Source organism: Cupressus sempervirens, chromosome 4 (genome assembly GCF_028749045.1).
Source record: "Cupressus sempervirens isolate cs-2001-9-10 chromosome 4, ASM2874904v1, whole genome shotgun sequence".
NCBI classification, from domain to species: Eukaryota; Viridiplantae; Streptophyta; class Pinopsida; order Cupressales; family Cupressaceae; genus Cupressus; species Cupressus sempervirens.
Window position 1 is genome coordinate 142,304,395 of NC_143121.1, and position 19,482 is coordinate 142,323,876.

The following is a 19,482-nucleotide window of genomic DNA, read 5'->3' on the forward strand; positions in this document are numbered from 1 at the left end:
TTTAATTAAAATATATATAAATTTATCTTTTATACACATACTTATATATTTATATGAATTAGATTTTCAATTTGATTATGTATTTCCTTATATTTGTTTTATTCTCTATTTCTTTTTTTATTTTTTATTTTTTTCATCTACTAACTTTTCTTCTTATACTTTTTATTCCTCTATATACTCTTCTTTATTCTTATTCTCTACTTCACATCTCACCAAATATTCTTCTTTTATATTTTACACTCCTTCATCACACCACTCTCTATTACTCTTCCTCAAACATTTCTATATTCTGATTTTACACACTTTCACTTCACATTTATGTGTGTGTGTGTTAATTCCATCTTCACTTGATATTCTCTTCTACATCAACTTCTTACACTGCATTGTATATTCCCATTCATTCCTTATTTATAGTTGACTACATAAGATAACATGACTTTTCATGTCAAGAGTCATGACTTTCAAAAACAACACTTGTTAATCACTCTTGTGTTTTCCAAATTTAATTAGGTTAAAGAAATGTCATCGCTATGTACCCTTCTTGACTCATATGCATAAGAAACACTCTCATAAATCTTGGCCACCCTTAAACATCACACACTATGGAGAAAATTAAGCTTGAAAAAATAAGTCAACTTTGACTATTTAACAATTTTACTCTTGCTTAGTATATGATGTAAATAAATTGTCAGAATAATCTCAAGGGATATTTTGTTTATAAGGCGGATAATTTTCTGAAGGCCCACAACTGGTCCTTTAATATATTTGTTTAGATCTTTAAATATCATACAATGTGATGCGGAAAGACACATCGCATATTGACTCTGAAAACCCAATGCAATTCATACCGTGTTTATTATATGGCATTTCTTTCACACTCTTTTACACCGCGTTCGTTTGTTTGTGTATTCCGCTGTTGTCATGCACACATTCGAACTATGTGACGTTTAAGTCCTCATTTCCCATCAGTGCGCTTTGTCATCTTATGACTGCATAATCAAATTCATAATCACCACCCTTTCTGACTGGGAGTCCCTCAACAACGTCAACATCGTTTATATGTTTCTGAGCTCACAGGAATATTTGAGTAGTCGCTGCTTAGTCATTGTATCATAAGGAATTAACTGATTTTCCTTAATTAAATATGATAATTCAGAATTTTAAATTAGCCAATGTTGTTTCAAGTTGATATCTGACAATGGTTACGATATACCTCTGCAACTGAGATTTTTCTATCGAATCTGTAGATGATCGCAGCTTGTGTGTTTACCAAAGCCTTGCATCATGTTTCGATATGCTTATTTGTATAGTCGCTCTTTATATCATTCTCATAAAAAGGAATCTCAAACATCTGAATTGATATTCAGAGTGCCACATATGTCCATGATCAATGTCTCTTCTTCAGTCATTTCACTCACTAAATCTTTTTACTTCTGGTCAATAAGACACTGTCTTGTAACACAATAAATATGTTACATCTTTATGTGCTGCACTCTCCTTGTCTTGAACTATAATGCAATGATTTCAATGACAATCTCAATTGAGCATCTTTGACATCAATGATAATACTTCTATCATACCCCTGGGGCCCACACTTGCAAAGAGTTCCAATCTAGATTATATGAGATAAATTTGACACATATTTCATTAAGTAGTAAACATGAAACACATTATGCATCTAGGCTAGAGCTAGAGGTAGAGAAATTCTATATATGATCGGGTTGATAATTTCTAGAACCTCAATGAGTCCTACAGATCTAGGAGCTAATTTAGAGGATTTTTCAAAAGAGATGACACTTTTTTGAGATTTAACTTATAGGAATACTTCCCCCAACCCCGTCCCCCCACCTCAAATTGTTTAGGCATTCTCTTTGCATTTACATATTTCTTTTGTTGATCGTTAGGTTCTAGTAACCTCTATCAGATCAATTTAACCTATACATTTTTGGACCCATGACCACCCTATCTTCTATCTTATCCCAAATGATAGGAAGTTTGCACGTACTTCCATATAATGCCTCAAATAGAGTCATCTTAATGCGACTAATTGGTATTATTGTAAGAAAACTCCAATAAGGGTAGGTAGTCTTCCTATTTGCATTGCTTGTCCATATAATACATCTTAAGAAGGTCCACTAAAGCCTAGTTGACTCGTTTAGTTTGGCCATCTTTTTTTGGGTGATAGGTTGAACTAATGTTCAATTGAGTATGTAATGCTACAAATAAGGCTTGTCAAGGCTTGGATGTTATCCTAACATCCCTACTTGATATTATCTTCTTTGGCACTTCGTGAAGCCTAAATATTTCGTGGATGAATTTTTTAGCTTTAATTAGAGCCCCATCAAATTCAAGTACAAAATTGGCAACTCTAGTTAATTTGTCCACTACAACAAGTATAACATTATGTTTATGGCGTGACATGGACAGTCCGTGGATATTATCCATGTTGATTACTTGCCACTTCCATTTTGATACCACATGAGGGTGAAGCAATCTTACAGGGTGTTGATGGTGTGCTTTAACCCTTTGACATTCTAAGCAACTAGATACAAACCTTGTAGCATCCTTTTTTATACCTTCCCAAAAGTACAAGGGTTGAACATCTTCTGAGAGCTCGGTAACTCCTGGATGCTTGAACTATCATTAAATTTTGCAATTATGTGGAATTAGGAACGTACATTCTACCTTCAAACCTAAGTAGGCATCAGGTTCAAACTTGAACCATCGTACCTATGGTCTTGAGGGTTTTCCTAAAGAGATCCTATCACTTCATTATAGTACTTATCACTTTGTGAGCTTGTAAGAATTGTTGTCTGAAGTTTTTTCAAATGGTCAAGGCCTTGCTAATCTAGACATCACTCCATTTGCAAATATACTACCAAACAATGGAGACCTATTTTTTGTCTCTCAATTGGAGAAGCTTCATGAACTTGTTGATGGTTATTTGACATAGCCAAATGAATGTATTAGCGAGCTCTTTGTAAGGAATTTACCCCCTTTGGTAGAAAGTTGTCTATAAAAATGGTTTTCTCCATATAATATTTCATCTAACCTTTAACTCTAATGTTCTATATATTTGTGGGTCATCATTGTCTACATTAACAAAATATGGATACCTTGACCAAATCATCCTATAAAATTTGGCATAAATCATTAAAATATAGGATCTAGAACTTTGACTATGTTGTGATTTAAAACATTTAAGTTAGAGAGTGCATTTATAGGCTCTTTGGCATCTATGTATGTATGTATGTACATATCTACAGATGTATACATATACATTCATACATATATACATACGTATATATACTTACATATATATGTGTGTATATATATATATATGTGTGTGTATATATATATATATATATATATATATATATATATATATATATATATATATATATATATATATATATATATATATATATATATATATATATATATATATATATATATATATATATATATATATATATATATATATATATATATATATATATATGCATGCATGCATGCATGCACACACACACACACACACACATATAATATAGTAACTTTATGAAAGTCATCACCTACACATCTTATAAGAAAAAAAATAAACTAGGTCCATTATAGTATTCCATAACAATTTGTCAATAGTCCATGATCCATGTATAAACCCACTCCAACACCATAACTAGAAATAAGTAGGAGTGGTTTGACATAAGTCACATATGGAATAATACAAATAGCCTATAAAGCTCCACATATAAAAGAATTACATTTACACATACAATCCTTTATAATTACAAAATAATAATATATTTCAAAATTTCATTAGTTAACTCAAGTAAGTGATTAGCCCAAGGGTAAGAGTTTGATGAGATATTGAAGTATGAACCATGCTTTTAGGCAAGTTTGGTGAGTTTTAATCTCATGAATGCTTCTATATTACCCAAGATTATGATGTTGAAAGCATGAAATCAACTTACAATTTCCTCCATAAAATCAATGGCTTATAACACACACACACACATGTATGTATGTATATGTATGGATATGTATAAATGTTTTGATTAAGTAAAAATAGGTTTTAAAGGACCTGAAACCTTTTACAAAATAATGAAAGTCATGAAAGAAAAGCCTAAAGCTAGCAACAAAGTTTAAAGCACATATCAAAATAAAACAAACCTCCTAATAGAGTATAGAGAAACATAGATATAGGAGGCTAACTAGAAACAAAGTTGAAAAGAACAGCAAAAAGACAGTAAAAGACCAACACCCGAATAGCTATATAGTCTTTATCAAGTCAGCAGCCTAGTCTGCTAGAATATGCATATTCTTCGCAATGGCCTTCACCTCTTTCATCTTGTTCATATCCCCATTCTTCTTGGAATGAGCCCGAGTTTGTTTGCTAGGACCCTAGTTGTCAACCACAGAAGAGGAATCCTGTCCTTTTTCTTGCTCATGCTTTTTCAAGAGACAGTTCATATTATTAGCCATGTTTTTTAAGGAATTACTATTATTATCTACCATTTTCTTGATCATTTTTCAATATTGTTTAGCTTGGTCTCCAGTCTGGTCACCTTCTTCTGATTATCACTATTGGCCTTCTCCAACACCCTGTTCTTAGCTTCAATCTGTGGAATCTTGATCATAAGGTTTTTAACCTCTTCAGCATTATCAATTACCTTAGAAAGTTGGTCAATATGTTGACCCAAAGTGTGCTCCCCTCTAGCCAGTTTGCTTACTTGCTCAACCTCCTTCCCAATTAACTACATTTGTTGTTTTAGAATGCCAATCTCCTTCAAAATGGACCCATGATTTCCTAATAGGCCAATGGTAGAGCCAATCTCTCCCTCAACCCTGTCAAAATTTAGATTTTGGTCCTAATCCCCATAGTCCTCTCTTTCTAGCTTTGCATTCTTCATAGTATTATGGGTCTTCTCCTACTGCAATCTCATAGATTTTTGCTTCCTCTCCATTATGTGGGCAAGAAGTTCATCATCTGATGGAGATAAAGTTGTATCATCAATATTACCCTTAATGCCTTTACCCCTACTTCCACTCCTCTTCTTCTTATATAATCTCTCACCATTTCCTCAACAAAATCACTTTCATGGCTAGAGTCGCTCCCTCCAACAATCTTCTTCTTCTTCTAAAGACTGCTCCCAATACCCCCTTTCAAATTCTTATTACCCCCTTCTACATCATCTTCGGTGTTTGAATTAGAACCTTTCTTCGAGAGACTGCCCTCCTTCTCATACTCCACCGCCTTCAAACTGCCCCTTGGTTTATTAGCCTTTTTTATTTCAAAACATTCATTATGAGAACCATAAGAGTGTCATGACACACATGTTCCCCATTTGGATCATCTTGTATAGCTTGGATAGAGAAACTCAAAGATTGCCTCAAGTAAAAAGGGAAATTGATCCTAACATCATGCCTAAAGTGATTAACTAACATAAAATGATAACCATGGAGCTTTGTAAATCAGCCATCCAGAGTAAGGCATTCCATTATAACAAACAATACAAATCTCCAAGGTCGAGAAATAGAGGCAGGGTTGTAATATGAGTTACCAATTTTCACCAGTCGACTTCACTCTTTTTCTGACTCCACAAATTCGTCAATAGCCCTGTTTGATGATTTCCTATCACAATAGAAGTTAATGTCATCCATATCCAACTCCATGGCTCTGCAATTACCTCTTCAATCACCTCCATTCTCTAGTTTCCAACCAAAATAGAGTCATCCTGCCAAGTTTTGATGAATTGTTGTGTTATGAGGGATTGTTACCTTTGAGCCTTTCCATAAATCCAATAAAATTTCTGCATCTTAGCATATCCCATATCTACTCTTTCTTCATCCATTCCTTATAACTTGTCGGTTCCACTCTCTTCCTTTTACCTCCCATATTCTTCCCTACAGTGTCATTAAAGAGCTTTCTCTATAAAACCCTATACACACTATCACCAAAATGAAATCCGCAATCGAAGGAAATTTTGGAAATGACAACCCATAATCTGTGTGAAACAAAGCTCGGCATTCAAAAAATCATCACCCACCATAACCAGATTGTGATCAACACATAATTACAAATCTTTGACAAAATCATTACTAAAACATTTTTGCCTACACCTCAATTTATCATAATCAATAAATTGGCAACCATCAGCAGGTAATGGATCATTATTATCCCAAATAAATTTTTGCTCACTTAAGCATGCAACATTAGCAACCCAATCAGTAGCACATTTAGCTTCCCTAAAGTTATGGGTAACAATACATATATCAAAAGATTTGATAATATTACTAGCCCGGAGAATAATATTGCTAATAGTCCATGAAGGTTTAGTAATATTATTAAGACAATTAATGATATTGAGAGAGTCTCCTTCCACCCAAACCTTCCTCAAATTTAGACTCTTAGCATAAATAAGACCATGGAGTGGGGCACAAGCTTTAGCCACATGATTAGTTTGACACCCAATAGGAATAGCCATACATCCCACTTTCTCACCATGAGAGTTCCTAATAACAACTCCATAGCCAGTAATGCCCGAGTTCCCTTTAGAGGCCCCATCAAAATTTACCTTGAACCAATCCACCGGTGGGTTATCCCATCTAGCATTGTCCCTTAGATTAGGGTCCTGCTTGTACTTACACAAGCTGCCAAGGTTCCAATTTTGGATCACCCTATCTTCCCAATCATTGAAAGGTTGTTGTCTAGAACTAATAGCTTTGATATTCTCTATAATTAGAGCCTTTATTTTGCAAAAAACTTGATCTGCACTGGATTCAACACTCTAAAGACCCTATCATTCTTCTAAATGCCCCAACAAAGATGGTGAAGAATAAAATCCCATAGTCTTAAAATCAAAACATTCTTGGAAGGGGATTTCCAGCTAGAAAAGAACATTTGAATAGTGACTAGAAAGACCCAAACCATATTCAGCAAGTTACACACCTTATCCCATAGCATTTTGGTAAAAGGGAAATGAAAATTAATATGGTTGACCAATTCACAATCATTCTTGCAAAGAACACACCTATTAATAATGATGAAACCTTTCTTCTGTAAATTGTCTAAAGTCAAGATCTTATCCTACAAAAGAATCCAAAAGAAAATATTAATTTTAGGTGTTAAACCTTTTGCCCAAGCCTTAGCCCAACAAGGTACTTGATGCATATCAAAATAGTTAGCATAGGCTGAGGAAATAGTGAACATTCCACTAGGATCATGCTTCCATATCAATTCATCCTCCTTTTGACTTAAAAAGATAGCATTTAGACTCTTATTAAGGTCAACCAAGTTTTCATTCACCCTGTTAAGGTCCACCCACATCTCATTTCTCCAATAATCTACCACACAAATACCAAAGAGATTCTTGCACTTCTCCATATAATTATTCCACCTTGGATCCTCACAAAGTGGATTATCCAAAATCCAAGTATCTTCCCAAAAGAGAACTATTCTTCCATTGCCCACCTTCCATCTGACCCCTTTCCTTATTATGTGTTTGAATTTTTGAGCATTTTTCTAGATCATGGATCCCCCTTACCCCACATCATTATGAAGGAATTAATTAAAATCAATGTTAACCCTATTGTATTTTTCAACCCAAATATTCTTCCATTCCCCTTCCTCTTTGTGCCATCTCCATAAAAGTTTGGCCATTAAAAATTCATTCATAGTTGTAACTCTTCTCGAACCAAGCCCACCCTTATTAAGGGGCATACAAAATTTCTCCTAAGCAATCAAAGGTAACCTTTTTTTAATCTCCGTACTTGTCCATAAAAAGATCTTTTGAATTTTTTCAATAGCCAGAGTAAACTTCTTTGGAATTTTGAAAACACTCAAAGCATAAAGCAGGAGACTTTGGAGGATAGATTTCAGAACAATAACCTTTCCAGCCTAGCTAAGGAGGGAGCCTTTCCAACCAACAAGCTTCACTTGAATTTTGTCAATCAATGAACTCCAAAAGCTATCAGGTGGGTATAGACCTAGAGGTAACCCCAAATAGGAACTAGGGAGAGAGCCAATCTCATAGCCAATAATCTTTTTAATTTTATTTTGCCTAGGCTCATTGACATTAATAAAGTATATCACACTTTTGCTCCAGTTAAGAGTCTGTCCAAAAGCTTTCCCATAATCCTCCAAGGCTTTTTTGAGATTTCTTGTATTTCTAACTGAGGCTTCTCCCATAACAATAAAGTCATCAAAAAATTGCTGGTGAGAGCATATCAAAGTAGAGGATGAAAGACTTAGGCCTACAAAGTCCCCTTCATCACCATTTTTTCCACATATCTCCCCAGGCATTCAACCAAAATTATAAAAATAATAAGAGAAATCGGGTCCCCCTATCTAAGACCTCTTGAAGCTTTAAAGAAAGGGGTAGGAGATCAATTAAAAAGCACCAAAAAAGTAGCAGAAGAGACCATCATGAAAATCAAATCCCTAAACCTCATATTAAACCCAAAAGCTTCAAGACCATGGAGAAGGAAATTCCAATCCACCCTATCATAAGATTTGGAAAGGTCCAATTTAAGAAGAAAACCTTCTTTCTTAGACACTGAAAGAGAGTGAATATTTTCATGCACAGTAATAATGGAGTCTAGAATCTATCTACCAGGAATAAACTCATTTTGTTGTCTAGAAATGACAAAAGGAAGGAGAGGCAGAATTACAAAGGCTGATAGGCCAAAAATGATCCAAACTATCTATCCTGGCTTCTTCTGGATAAGAGCAATGAACGTACCATTCACTTCTTTAAGAATATTTCTAAATCCAAAGAATTCCTTAACCCCATTACAAATATTAGTGCTAATGATATGCCAAAACTTATGAAAGAACTAAAGAGGAAACTCATCAGGTCCTAGGGCTTTATCTCCTTCAAAGGAGATAACAACCTTAGCAATTTCATCAGTAGAAGGGATGAAGGTAAGAGGATTATTCTAATAATTAGTAACACAATTTGGAATACATTCAAGAAACAAGTCCTACTTAGCCATATCCAAATTGGGTACACCTTGAAGCAAGTTACTAAAAAATTCCACAACTTCCCTTTTAATAGTCTCCTCATTCTCGGTAACTCCCTCTTTCATATTAGCTTAGAAATTCTATTAGCCATCCTATGCTTCAAAGTGGACATATGAAAATACTTAGTATTCCTATCTCCTTCCTTTAGAAAAATATTTCTTGACCGTTGCCTCCAAAACATCTCCTCCTTGGAAATGATATCATGAATCTCAACTAGTTTTACACTTTCTTCCTCCCTAGAGACAACCTCATATCCATCCTTCTGAATCTTATTCTATATTTCTTTTAGTTCCTCCAAAATCTTACTCTTATTCTCAAAAATATTGCCAAAGGTTTCTTTGTTCCATTTTTTGATGTTTTTCTTGACATTTTTTCAGTTTGGCTGCAACTTTAAACATTGTTGTACCTTCCACAGTAATACCCCACCACTCCTTCAAGAGGTCATCCAAGTTCGAATGGAGAGTCCACATTTTTTCATGCCTAAAGGGGAAATTTCTCTAATGATTAAGCTTATCAGCCACAAGGAAAATTGGATAATGATCCAAACCCAAACGAACTTGAGCACTAAGAGAGCATTTTTAATTAAGGAACCAATCAATACGTACAAGAGCATGGTCCAACTTGACTTGAATGAGATCATTTCTAGTTCTTTTGTTAGTCCAAGTCTACTCAACCCCATGCATGTCAAGATCATGATGAAGATGATTATCAATAAAGTCCATAAGGTCTATGTATGCAAGAAAACCTACCTATTGGAAGCAAGAGAAAACAAGCAAATGTTAGTTACAATAGATAATATCAAGGATTCAAAATAAAATGAAGCATTACTAACACTTGCTTGAGTTTTTCAACTCAAAGCAACCAAAAGGTCATGTCCTCATGCAACCTCAAATAGCTCAACGAAGGCACCCATGAGAGGCCCTATTGGTGTGTTTTTGATTGGAGGTATGTTGGTGTGCTCTCCCAAAACACAACTATGGTGAATCTCTTGGTAGGAAATGAAAACAATGAGAATGAAACTATGCTAAATGAGTGGAGAACACTTCAAACAATGGCTATGGAAGCATTCATGTTTCAGAGCATTCAAAGGATATGGAGATGGATGAAAGAAAGAAACTAATCTAATAATGAAAAATGATATGAACTCTATCAACTACCAAATGGTTAGTAACAATGCAAAATCACTAAGAGCTCTAGCAAAAAACTAGCATGATAACAATGCATATGAGGGAGATGGAAAATGCTTGAGACAAGGGCTCTATTTATAGGCTTGAGAGAGGCCTTGGTGAGGTGGCATCTATGTGGCATCCACATAGGTGCCACAAGGGAGACATGTAAGTAAGTCATGCAAGTGGTCAACATTCAAAGTTTTCTCACACATGTGTGAGCAAACTTGAAGGAAGGAGTGGGGGACAAAGGTGAAAGAGGTGTGGAAGGCATGAGGGGTGTGGGAAGTCTGAGTATTCCTCACACATGTGTGAGCACACACTTAGGATTAAAAGGGGGTTTAGCAAGGTGTTTAGGTTAATTAAATGGGATTAAGAAGTGGGTAGGCTTAGAAGGATGAAAGTGATGGGGGTGAACTAGGTTTAAGACTAAATTAAATAGGATTTAATTTAATCGTAGGTTTAGAGAATTTTAATGGAAATGGAGGGAATTAAATCAATGAGATTTATTTAAAAGGGGATTTATGGGGGATCATGTATTAAATAAATTTAACACATTAGGGATGGAAGTATTTAAATTAAATTTAAATACATAAGGAAAGTGAACTTATTTAATAAATTTAATTAAATAAGTAGGAGAATATGATCAATATAATTAATTAATAATTAATTAATTATAATGTCAAAGTAAATATTAAATAAATTAATATAGTGTTTTGGACAATTTTAAGTGTCTACAGTCTAATCTATTATCCAAATTCATCTGACTACCTCCCCATTTTTCAACTTCTTTAAGAGGGGTGTTGAAGTCCCCCATAACAATCTAGTTCTCATTATCAAAAGGCTTTCTCTAGTTAGAAATTTCTTCCCAAAGAACCTTTCTTCCCCACTTTGAATTAGGAGCATAAACATTAGGAAGAACCCAAGTAAAGCCATCCTTGGAGTTAGTAAATCTAACATTCATCATGTTTCTATTCTGAGAGATAAGATCTCCTTGAATCCATCTATTAATCCAAAAAATTGCCATACCTCCTGATGCTCCCTTAGAATCATTCCCTATGATCTTCCCACCCCTAAAAATTGGAAGACCTTCCACTTTTTCCTTCAACATCCTAGTTTCCTGAATAACCAAAAATATCTGACCTATTATCCCTAATCATATTTTTCAACATGTCATGTTTGTGAGGATTATTTAACCCTCGAATATTCCAAGAGATAATCTTCATATTTTATGAAAATGTTTTGATTCAAGGATAGTCCTCTGACTATCATGCACAATACTTCTAATGGTCTCAGCAGTTCTTTTCTGCATGTTAGAAGGTCTTCACACAAGAGAAGGGGAAGAACCAACATCCCCATTCTTGAGGATCAACCTTGAAGGAGTTGAGGAAGGATAGCAATCTCTGCTCTTGTTATATTTAGAATCCCCTTTTTTTGATTCTAGGTTTGAGGATGTACCAGAGATGGCCCCTTTCTTATTCCTAGATTTGGTATCAACAATCTCCACTTCCTTTTTGTTATTACCTACTCCTTTCTTCTTGGTTTTAGATTATTTACCAACTGGGATCTAGTTGGCACTAGAGGTCTCCTACTCCCACATTGCTTCTTCCTCTTGTGAAACAGTTAAGAGATCCTCAACATTTCCTCTAACAAAGCTACCTACCAGAATAGCAACCTGAGCCGGAGGTTTAGAACTCTCAACACCAGACAAATCCTTATGGACTAACCCATGACCACTGTCCTCCCCTTTCTTGGGGAAAATCTCGTCCCTTCCTTGGGTCTTATCAATATAGGTAATAATAAGATTTAGTAGTTTAGCCTAAACTGCAACCTCAGTCCCTGACACTAGCTGCTTAACTTCCAAGCCAAGTTGAGGGACATTCACACCCAAAGACTCACCTCCACTCTTAGCATTCTCAAAAGCCCCACCTAAGAGCTCATCTCCACTCTTAGAAGTCTCTTTTCTATTGATCTATCCTTGTGGGAGAGAATCCACTACCAAGGACTCACCTCCACTCTTAATGTTCTTAGAAACATTGTTCTATGCCTTTCTCGCTCACACTTTCCTTACCTTCTTGGGAGCCCCCTTCAAAGAAGGGCAATTTTTAACCCAGTGGCTAGATTTTTTACAATGAAAATAGACAAATGGAATAGATTCATACTCAATATGTTGATTCCAGATACCCAACTTAGATTTGAGCGAGACATATTTAGGCAAGTCAGTACCCTAGAAAACCCCAACACAAAACCTAGCATAGTTCAATATTCTCTAAGAAATTGTCACAAGATCTAGTGAAAGAAGCTCCCCAAAGGTGTTGGAAATGCCCTAAAACACATCCTCCACCCAAAAATCAAGTGGGAGGCTAGTCGGTCTAATCCAGACAAGGGCTTGAATAGAGGAATCATCCAAAGAGTATAAATCAGAGTCCATTTCTCCAATATCAAATTATGCTTCCCCAAGACCCGAGGGTTGTACCACAGAATATCCTACTTGTCTTCTTGGAAAGAAAAACAAAAGAAAGAAACCCTTTTTCCATCATTAAAATATCAACCTAGCCTTTCAGCTTCCATTTCTTACTCACAAAGGCCCTAATGACTTCAATGTTGGGTCTAGCCCCTAAAAACCTTCCAACCAAAGTCAAATCCATACAAGAGATGTTCTTATCGATGATTTGATCTAGAATTTCAATAGAATACATACTTTTGTCCTTCAAGGAAATATCCTTGACCAGCGGGAACACAAATTTTCTAGTTGGTTGTACCCCAAACAGGCTGGACCATTTTTTATTCTGCTTGCCCCCCACTGCCCCCCCACCGAGTCCTCCAAAGACCTTCCTTCTTTAGGATCACAAGTTTTAGTAAAGGAATCTCTGGCTCACTCATCTTGCACTCCAGACCTAGATGAACTAGTCACGATTTCACTAAAGGAATTCAAAACCTAATTCCTGCTCACCCCCTTCTCCACTCTCCCGCTTGCCATAAAATTTTATTAACCCTTGGTTGTAATCACTACAATCAAGAAGCCCCCCTATTTCACTAAGGGTTAATGGAAAAACTTTCTAAATTAAGATCCATAATAGAGAATGGCCTTGTGGGGACTTGAACCTTGGTTGTAGGCCCTACAGGTAAGAAGCCCCACCATTTCACCAAAGGAACAAGTCAAAAAATTTAATAACCCTTAGTTGTAAGAAATATAGGCAAGAAGCCCCATTATTTCACCAAGGGTCAATGGAAAAACATTCTTAATTAAGATCCACAATGAAGAATAGCCCTATGGGGACTTGAACCTTGGTTGTAGGCCCTACAGGAAAGAAGCCCCACCATTTCACCAAAGGGACAAGCCCAAAATTTTATTAACCCTTGGTTGTAAGCACTACAAGCAAGAAGCCCCACTAATTCACCAAGGGTCAATGGAAAAAAATTCTTAATTAAGATCCACAGTAGAGAATGGCCCTGTGTGGACTTGAACCTTGGTTGTAATCCCTACATGCAAGAAGCCCCACCATTTCACCAAAGGGACAAACCCAAAATTTTATTAACCCTTGGTTGTAAGCACTATAGGCAAGAAGCCCTACTATTTCACCAACTTGGTTATAACCACAATAGGCAAGAAGCCCTGCTATTTCACCAAGGGTCAATGGAAAAACATTCTCAATTAAGATCCACAGTAGAAAATGGCCCTATGGGGACTTGAACCTTGGTTGTAGATCCTACAGGTAAGAAGCCCCACCATTTCACCAAAGGGACAAGCCCAAAATTTTATTAACCTTTGGTTGTAAGCATTATAGGCAAAAAGCCCCACTATTTCACCAAGGTTCAATGGAAAAACATTCTCAATTAAGATCCACAGTAGAGAATGGCCCTGTGGGGACTTGAACCTTGGTTGTAGGCCCTACAAGTAAGAAGCCCCACCATTTCACCAAAGGGAAAAGCCCTATATATGTACAAATGTTATATCCAGATATATATATGTGAATATATATGTATATGTAAGAATTTGGTATAGCTCTAATACCATGTAAGAATTTTCCTTAGGGCAAGATTCACCCAAGAACTAAGAACTCAAACACAAGCACAATTGTAGACCAAAAAGGAGTATGATCAATATATCAGAGTATGTCCTCATACACTACTTTGTATTGTATATATGATGAATGTACACACTAGGAGTGCCTGTATATAAAAGCCTCTTAGGAAGCACCTAAAATTTCTCTAGAAAGAACTAGGAGATAAGATAAGCATGACAACTAAGCACACGTCTTATCCATCATTCTAGATGAGAGGATAAGAATGATAAGGTGTATCTCAAGTGGAAATGTTGTAGACACAATGTGCTTAATCAGTGTACTAACTCCTATGTTGTAGACACCATGTGCATAAAAGAGGTGTGAACTCCAGTGTTACAAACATGACAACTCACAAGAGTGCAAATACTCCTAGGTGACTAATTAAATAAATATTAAAATAATGCATTAACCTAAGTAAACTTAAGCAAGTGTAAATAGTGAATAATTATTTACACCAACATCCCCCCTTAAGTGCAACTTAGGGGAATGCCCTTAAGCTCAAAAAAACTAGAATGAAATGCATAATGGGTCCCGACTACTAGGCTATATTAGGTAACCATGTACATAATGAAATGCAATCTCTCATAAAGTGGAGAAAGAGGGAAAACCTCATGGGAAAAACCTTCCCCCAAAAAGAGAGATGAAAAGGGATGCATGGATGGATGGAGTAATCAAGACCCCCCATTATGACATACACCTAGTATATACAAGAAAGAAATAGGAGAAGGACAAAACCCCCTAAGAGGAAAAGTCCCCCCCCCCAAAAAAAAGGATAAGAAGGAGATGAGGTAGTCCCCCCCCTAAAGGTAGTGTGCTGATTAGTGAGAAATGCTCCAATGTAGAAGCTAATCCATGACCTATGAATGATGGTCCTCCCCTTTGGAAGAAACAATGACAATGGTACTCGTGAGATGATTTCACTTGGTGTGGAAAGAATCTTAATGATGTAAGGTATGTCTGAAACTTGTTCAAGTGTCCCTTTAGCAATACTGATGGTGATTCCTTCCAAAATTGTTGAGAAGTGTAGATCTAGCAAGGATTGTTGTAGAACCTATTTCAAAGAACCAACATTCTCCTCAAATGATAGAGAGAGCTCCTGCACTTGCTATACATAAGGATCCACAATCACATCAGCCTGTAAAGATTGATCATGTAGAGAATAGACATGAGGGTCATAGTGAGCCCTCGTAACAACTATAGAAGGATCGTCCTTAGCAAAGAGAAGTAGAATATCATCAAATAAGTCCTCCAAATCTATTATGTATGACTCCATGAACAAACCTAAAATGTCTGCCAAGAAGTCATCATCTGAGGCAGGAACTGAAAGACAAAGTGTAACCTGCTATGCTAAAGTACATGAATCTATCACTGTGAAAATAGATGAAGAATTCACCTCAAAAAGAAGACAACTATCATCAAGGATATCCTCCACATCTTCAATGTGAGACTCCATGAATAGGCCTGTAAGGGTGTGAAGGAAGTCGTTGCATGAAGGTAAACTAGGAAGACATAAATTGTCCTACTGCATTGAATCCAAAGTATTTGTGGCTAGAACAAGATCAGTAGGAGCAATAGGAGCATCTAGAGGTGTGATCTTATTCGGAGTTGAAGAAACCATAGCTAGAGTGATTGAATGTAGAGTGTCCTCTGGAGATGGAGGAACACATGGATCTCCATATGCTTCCCAAATAGACATCCAAATATCATATGGAAAACTTTCCATTCTAAGAGGAGAAAAAGATTCCTTACTCATACAAAATATTCCTTACTCATACTATTATGTAGAAAGTGAAGAAGGTACAGAAGATGTGGTGGCAATGAATAGAGATAAGGAAGCAATTCTTGATGGTCTCTTAGATGATCAAGTATCAAAGCACTCCATTTGTGATAGTTCCTTGTTGTCAACTATGGTCTAATACTAGAATAACATATCTAACAAGACTTCATGAGATAAATCAATAAACCTCCCAAAATGTTAAAAAAACAATCAAAGAACCCCCTCCCTAATGTATAATTTGGACACTCTATACTTAATGTGATTATAATAGCCAATTTAGGGCCTATTTTTGAAAGCAATATTTCTATCCATAGAACTATAATCTAATTGTAGATCTGGAAAGCAGAGAAAAATATATATACTTTCAAAAAAAATAGAACCTAATTTGGAGTCTAGATGAGCCCGTACTAAGTATTTTAAGTGGCAAAATTTGGGATTTGCAAGTTGTAGAAAAATTGAGGAATAGAGATCTCAAACTGCCTGCACCAATGTGTAGATCACAAAATTCTACCCCAAAACAAAAACAAAAATTGCTCGCAAAAAGGAGTTTATATGAGGGAGATATCGCTATTTGAAAATCGTTGATGCTATTTTTTTTTTTAATCGCTGTCGTCGTGCCTCCAAAAATCAAATGGCTCTAAATTTTGCCTCAAATGTCCATTTTGGATGAAACAAAAGCCAATTTGGGGGTTTTTTGACCTTCTAAATGTGATGAAAATATCTGATTTGCACCAAAAAGCGCCAATCTTCACCTGCCAAAAACTCTCCTATAGGCCTGATGGCCAAAAATTTTGTGGAAAATAATGCAAATTTGAAAAAAATAGCAGAGATGTAGATGAAATAAAATGCAAATCTAAAAATTAAATGTACAAATCTGAAAGGATCATACCAATTCTGCAAATCGGTCCTTTGGGTGCCAATTTGCAAAAAAAATTGCCTCACAATTGACTTCAGCCTAGGGTAGGCAACTTTATAGCTGATTTTCACCAAATCAACATTTCAGACACAATGGCGAGGTCAGATCTGGTTCTAGACGCTCTCAATTTCTGTGATACTCTAGATTTAGGCCAAGGTGTTGAGGCAAGAAGATGGTCTCGAACAACTATGTGTAGAGAAATCCTTCAAGCTCTAATATCATGTAAGAATTTGGTATAGCTCTGATACCATGTAAGAATTTGGTATAGCTCTAATACTATGTCAGAATTTTCCTTAGGGAAAGATTCACCCAAGAACTAAGAACTCAAACACAAGCACAATTGTAGACCAAAAAGGAGTATGATCAATAATCAGAGTATGTCCTCATACATTGCTTTGTATTGTATATATGATGAATGTACACACTAGGAGTGCCTGTATATAAAGGCCTCTTAGGAAGCACCTAGAATGTCTCTAGAAAGAACCAAGAGATAAGATAAGCATGACAACTAAGCACACGTTCTATCCATCATTCTAGATGGGAGGATAAGAATGACAAGGTGTATCTGAAGTGGAGATGTTGTAGACACCATGTGCTTAATCAGTGTGCTAACTCCTGTGTTGTAGACACTGTGCATAAAAGAGGTGTGAACTCCAGTGTTATCAACATGACAACTCACAAGAGTGCACATACTCCTAGGTGACTAAATAAATAAATATTAAAATAATGCATTAACCTAAGTAAACTTAAGTAAGTGTAAATAGTGAATAATTATTTACACCAACAGTATATATATATATATTTATTTATTTATTTATTTATATACTCAAGAGGTTATAACACAATGATAAATTATGAGCCTCTCATCTAGGAGGTCTTAGGTTCAAATCTATTCTAGCTTTATTATTATTATTATTATTAATTAATACAATGCATAATAATTAATCATGGCTTCAACCTCTTATCGATAAAAAATAACAATATATGACAACAACAATTTGTTAGCCTCTTTTCTAGAAAGTCTTGGGTTTGAATCTACTCTAACTTAATAAATAATAATAATTTAATTAATCACAACACACTATAACCAATCATGGATTCAACCTCTTACTAATAAAATAAATAACAATATGTAATAACCCCAACCAATTATAACTTCGTGAAACACCAAATTCCTCTATAATTTAGTTGTTTGACATTTTGTCAAACACTTTGCATGCAAGCTCTGATACCAATGCAATAACCCCAATAGGTTATAACTTCATCAAACACAAAGTCTTCTCTAATTCACTTGTTTGACATTTCATCAAACACTTTGCAAGCAAGGGATATATTGCATATCTAAATTATAATTGTTTCCTAAATGCCAAACTTTAATAAATATGCTTGGAAAGAACACATCAAACATCAAACAATGAAGATGCAATTGTTTTTGCATAATACTGATTACAAATAGGAAAATATGCATCTACATCAATAAGACATTAGGGCAACAAATTTTGATATAAATCAAATTACAAAAAAATTTACAAACCCTATCAATGCCCTAAATATCTACTCTCAAACAATAGAAAATGTAGTAAATAAAAACTTGGAATTGCTCCCAAAATATGAATTTTTTTGTAGCAAATCACTATAGAAATTTATTGTAGCAAATCATTGTAGCGACAACACTATAGCAGCGGTACTGTAGCAAAGTTACTATAGTAGAGTTCCTATAGCAATATCCAACTTATTCCTTCTCCACAAATCTAGCCCTAGACCAAAAATTTGGCACAATGAAAAGATTGATTTGTCTTCTCCAACTGTCGTAACCCTTCAAAAGATATCTCAGCTCAGTTATGAAAATTAATGGGAGTGTTCATTCCCAATGATCAATGTAACAATTGCAGAAACCCTTGGCTCCACAAGCTATCTAGAGAGTAGATGACAACACATTTGATGCTCAACAATGAGGCTATCTTCCCTATTTATTCTTTTCCTCCAATAGATGGATCTCCTTCTAGAAGAAATAAAATAATATTTAATTTCTCCTCCTAGAAGATTCTTTTAATTTATTTATTTAACTTTAGTCACTTTTAATTAAATTAATTAAATATAAAGTCACCTTTTAATTTTAAATTTATTTAATGACTTTATAAGAAATTAACTTAATCAATTTCTCTGTATTTCCCCACTTAGCCTTCAGAGAATGTAAAGGCTAAGAACTCCACTGAGATGCTAGAAAGATGGGGACATTACAGTCTGCCCTCCCTAAAATTGCTTGTCCTCAAGCAATGTCAACTCCGAATGCTACAAAATTTCCTCGCCTTCCCAAGTACCATCCTCAACCAGCAAGTCCTTCCATTTGATCGGATATTCCCTGATAACTTGTCTCCTCATTTGTTTCTCCCTAACATCCAATACAGCCTCAAGTATGAAAATCAACTTTCCCTCATCATCTAAGGGAGGTAGAATTGTGAAAAGGACCACACAATGTCCTAACACCTTCTTGAGGCGTGACACATTAAAAATATTATGGACCTTACTATCAG